This window comes from Salvia hispanica, chromosome 4, assembly GCF_029641045.1.
Source record: "Salvia hispanica isolate PSC_SH4W2 chromosome 4, Shi_PSC_v1, whole genome shotgun sequence".
In the NCBI taxonomy this organism is placed as follows: Eukaryota; Viridiplantae; Streptophyta; class Magnoliopsida; order Lamiales; family Lamiaceae; genus Salvia; species Salvia hispanica.
In genome coordinates this window covers 5,113,637-5,119,048 of record NC_142695.1, presented here as the reverse complement: position 1 = coordinate 5,119,048, position 5,412 = coordinate 5,113,637, and the positions used below count along the sequence as shown (strand labels likewise).

Here is a 5,412-nt window from a genome sequence, read left to right as displayed (position 1 = left end):
ATTAGTCATTCCTCTCCTTAATTTATGTGCCTTTAGTGTAGGATTAGTAGTTAAAATCATCTTTTAGAAGTCAAGTGAAAGAACCATTAGTTGTAGGCTTTTATCCAATGGTTTTACACCTTGGGTAATAGGGTGTGGGAGACAAGAAGTACATGCTTTCTTTTCACTTGTGGCAGCCATTTAGCTTAGTTAATTTCTACACTCATCCTTTATTTACATCTGATTTAGTTTAGCTTTTAGGAGTCAATTAGTTTAGCCACTTTTAAGGGTCACAATCCTAATTTCTAGATTTCTTTAGTAGCTAGCACTTAGTTTAATTTCCTTAGCCTTTGAACTTAGTCTCTTTTGCTTTCTAATCTTAGGAATGTTCATGCAAGATGCTGCTCTTATTTCATTTTCGAAATGTTCTTATTTTCGCCAAGTGTTAATTTCTGTATCAAATTGCCCAGTTTGTCAACTTGCCCAGTCTGCATTCCAATTTAAATGCTCTCTTCTTATTGCATTTTATTTGCACTTTTAGTTCCCAATCTTAGCTTAAGTGTTATTTATATTTCTTAGTTTAGTTCCCACCCCAATTTAGAGCGTGGCGGCATCGCCAAAACCTTTGTAAGTGTGGAAATGCATAACGGATGCTACCGTTCCTCGTGGATTCGACACCCCAACTTACCACATACTAACTAATAGTATTTTGGAAAGTGTAAACTTATAAATCTTGTTGAATAGGAAGGGACACGTGCCTACGACACGCGTGCAAAAACCCTTCCTTTCATAATCCTAAACCCCTAACTCCCAAAAGCTCAATAAGATCAAAGACCTCACTCAAAACCTCAACTCTCCCAAGTTCTATTGTATTAAGGTGTGATTTATTCTTATTTCTAGATTAATTATTTCATCTCCCGATTAATCTAATTAACCCTACACAATCAAGTGGTGATCAAGCAATTGAAAGAAATAAACCCAAGAATAACCAAATAACTATAAGAGCAAGGTAAGAACAAAAATTAATTGGATAAAAACTATGAAGTTAATGCATCATCACCAAGAATTCTACAAAAAAAGGGTTTAGCTACTCATGTTCATCATAAAAAGTTAAAAACCATGTTTGAAACGAAAGATTCTATAAAATACATGGAGAAAAGATTAAAATACTCCTTTGAGAATGAATCTATGGAATGACAACTTCAATCTTCCGATTGGAAGTCTTCAATTTTCAATTCCCTCTCTCAAAGGTGTTCTTGGGGGTGTGTGTGAGTGTTGGAGGCGGTAGGTGTAGAATGGATGAACCCTAGCCTTTTGTCTTCTTTTCTCTTTCTCAAAAATCATGTTTTCTACAAAATAATTCGCCAAAACACAATACCTGACCGGGTGTATTAATACACTGTAAATTCACCCGGTCAGGTGGTCATTTTGACCATTTTCTGGCTCTTTCAGCGCAGAATCAATGTACCCGGCCGGGTGAATTTACAGGGTAATAATTCACCCGGCCGCATGAAAGTTTCTGGACAACGCAGTGTTCTTATAACGGCCATAACTTCTTCTACCGAACTCCGATTGGGGCGTGCGAGATATCCACGCAAAGCTCTTTTAAAGACGAAGAGATTGATATGCATTAGGGGCTGTTTAGACTTCAAAATCTTCAGTAAAAATTGTCTCAAACCAAGGCTGGTGCACATCCACATATTTTGTACATTTTTCTACACATTCTTAACAAAATATGGTCAACATACTAACGTAATAGAGAAGTAGATATTAACACACCCAATAATAGACAAAATGTGATCAAATTCATACAAAACCACCCTCTAAAACCATGTAAAATCCAAGTATGTCAGGCAGATTTCTGGCTTATGAATTAAATGTAATTCATTCCTAATCTAAATCTACTATATAAATCTAAATTATATGTGGAAACTGGTCTTGAAGGAGTTGTCCATGGAGTCATAATCATCAATAGTCGAAGCATCCCCCGAGACTGGAGAGGAGTTGGTGTAGGGGCATGAGATCAGGAATGTAATCACCAAATGATACAACGAGAGGTCGTATCGGTCTGATGAGGAACACCTATGAGCGACGATTGGATGAGGACTAGTGTTTTCAAAATCCCTAGTTTGAGAGAGGGAAATGTATAGAGTTTGGATTAGAAATATTCAACTAAATATTATAGCATATGATCATTAGTAATGTGAAAATACAATTACCCTATTTATAATAATCTAAATCCTATGCTGCTCAACTTATTTTTACATTTTGGGAAAGAACAGACGAAGAAAACTCAAAATGAAACTTACAATTCAACTTGACTAGAAACAAGACAATTAACTTAAATAAAGCTAATAAATAAGGACTCAATTGGACTCATGCGTAATCTTGGAGATAGCTGGCGCAGAGTGGCTTGGCGACGTGATTGAGCGGTTACCATCGCCAGGCCGACGGTCATGACAGCGGCTGCATATGGATGGATTGGTGAGGAAGAGATACTCATATCATGTTGCCATCACATAATTTATAACCACTACAAATATGAAAATATTAACATACTAGTTTAAGACAGTATAACTGCAATAGGGCTCCGAACAGAACGGCTGGGAGAGGTCCATTTCAAGAATCCTTGGACGAAATTGGTATTCGGAGCAGAAGTGAGTTGGCTGAATGTAACCTTGTACTGCAGTTTCTGCTTTGTCTCGGAGAACTTGAGCGTGGTGGGCTCCACACGAACATCAACTCCGGTAGGTGGGGAAATCTCGACCTCGTATGACGAGTCAGGGTCGCCTACGTTTGTGACGGTCCTGGTGTAAACCTGGGAAGTTGATCTGCCACTGAAAATGATAGAGAATGAAGGATAGTTTAGCTCTGCTTCCGCTATCTTCGATTCGACAGCGCAATTCACCTTCCTATGTAGTATCACCTCCACTTGGCTGTCCGTGTAGTTGAGACCGCACACGTAAGGAAGGTAATCTTGGGGCTGGATGTCGTAGACAAGTCCGGGATCTTTAGCTCTTGATGGATTCACATGACCTGATCCCGTGGCAAAGATGTTGGCCGGGAGGAACCTCTCGTCCTCAATTGGATTACCAGCGAGGTTCACATCGTCTGCAGTGGTCATAATGGCGGACTTGATTGCAGCTGGAGACCAATCAGGATGCACGCTCTTGAGCAGAGCCGCCACACCGCTCAGGTGCGGGCACGCCATTGAGGTACCAGATTTTATTGTCCATTCGATGGAAGTGTCATGTGATGCTGCCAGAATATTGACTCCAGGGCCTAAAATGTCGGGTTTCAAGATTCCAGGGGTTGGTATGCTAGGACCCCTGGAAGAAAATGAAGCGACGACTGGTGCACGCTCATCACCAATCACAGTACCTTGGGAAGAAATAGTGGCGGTGGGTGTTGCCGTTGAACTTATGTAAGCTTTGATCTTCAATCCCGCGGCATAGCTGAAATGTGTTGTTGGAACACCGATGGCTGCAACTTGAATGGTGTTTCCATCTGTCTCATTGTTTATGAGAATCACGCCGGCAACGCCACTTGGAATTTCTTCTGTTCTGTCATCCTCACACACAACTATCTTACCTCGTATGTTGTTTCCCCTGCAGTCGAGTGCATAGACAAGCGGGAAGGGCTTTCGTGGAAAGTCATAAACTGATTCACCATCCACCTCTTGATTGTTTCCTAGCACTGCTTTTGAACTCAATTTTCTGTCCAACGTGCTTGCTCCAACCGTCAGAACCCAAGGTGCCCCGTGTCCTGCAGATGAGGGAAAAGGACCGCTGTTTCCAGCGGAGAAGCTAACGAAGATACCCTTCTGCATCGCACTGAATGCGCCAACTGCAAAAAAATCTTGATACAAGTTTTTTATCAGTGTTGTATCTTGAAAGCCTATAGATATCGACAACACGTCGACTCCATCTTCAATTGCTGCATCCATTCCAGCAACGAAAGCTGCTTCTCCTCCAGAGTTATCCGTTAGCACTTTGTATATGGCTAAATGAGCAAGTGGTGCAACGCCAGCAGCAGTGCCATTAGCCCTGCCAAAAAGATTTGCGCCTTGCACAAAGCGTCCAGCAGCAGTGCCCGCAGTGTGAGTTCCATGGCCATCGTCGTCAAGGGGGCTCTGGTCCTCGGCATTAAAGTACCTTGCTCCAATGATTTTGTTGTTGCAGGTTGTGTGGCTGAATTGACACCCGCCCTTCCACTTAGCTGGTGGAGGTGGCATTCCTTCGTCGCTGAAGGAAGGATGCTCAGGCATCAGTCCGGTGTCCAGCACGCCAATAATCACACCTTTACCATAATTAGAGTCTTCCCACAACCCCATATTCTGGTGCAACCCCAAGAAATTGGGAGAATGTGTTGTATGCAGGGACACCGACATCTGAGGCCGTGCGGAGATGAATCCCTTCTTCTTCTCCATTTCTTTCACCTGGTCGGGTGAAAGCCTAGCAGCAAATCCATTGAACACGTGGCGGTACGAGTAAACGAGATGCGCCTCATCTTCACTCGAGCTTGTTGTGGTAGCCGGAAGAAAAGAGCGGTACCAGCTCTCCAAATCTTCCGATTCAGAAGCAACATGTGCATCAGGTGCCTCAACATGGACAATGTATATTTGTAGACTATTTTTATTTGGTATCTGAGATGCAAATAAGGGCAGGCTAGTGATGCACAACAAGCAAACAATAATGATAGTAGAAGATAGGTGTGCCATTTTTAAATTTTGTTGTGTCGATTATGAATTCATCGTCACCTTCTTATAGAAAATCAACCACTACAAATTTTTCTATTGCTATCATGACTTGTACATCAATTTGATGATATTTCTCCTTTCTCAGTTTGGCGAACGTTTTTGTCATGTGAGAGGTCTCACATTCAATAGTAGCTACCATCTTCCAACAACTTATCCTTTTGTACGTCAAGCCATTTTTGATATTTCCAAACTATATTGCTTTCACGCATGTGCTCATTTCTATCGTTTCCAACCTTGCTTGTCTTTTGTATACTCATTGGAAAACAACCTGACTTAACCTTAAAAACGACTTGATTTACAGTTTTACATTTTTTTCCTTAACATTCTGCACATGTACTACTACTTATTTCTTTAGTCCAAATAATTAAGCCAATCTTACATTATATTGTTGAAGACTAAATTGTAGGAAATAGAATGATGTGGATGGGCTGAAATTTAATTTTGCAGAAAAATAAGCCATGGTTGCCTTATGCTTGAAGAAGACGAGAGAGAACCAAAATTTAACTAATATAAAATATTATTAAAAGTTAAAAAGTACACAAAATACAATTTTATTAGCTGTCTTAGATAAAGAAACGTTTGTATAGGTGGATAACGTTTTTATTAAATGTTTTTTCTATCTCTTAATAAGTGAAATAGAGGATTCTTTGTCAAAAAAGGAAAATGACTCACTT

At 40.6% G+C, this 5,412-nt stretch overlaps 1 pseudogene across 1 annotated transcript; it reads right to left on the bottom strand.

Annotated features, from left to right (window-relative positions):
• Positions 1-2,137: 2,137 nt before the first annotated feature.
• On the bottom strand, positions 2,138-4,788 carry LOC125192455 (subtilisin-like protease 4 pseudogene; annotated as a pseudogene). Its single transcript, XR_016129059.1, has 2 exons — positions 2,539-4,788; positions 2,138-2,445 (listed from the first exon to the last, which is right to left on the bottom strand). The product of XR_016129059.1 is annotated as a subtilisin-like protease 4 pseudogene (transcript).
• Between the last annotated feature and the right edge of the window lie 624 nt (positions 4,789-5,412).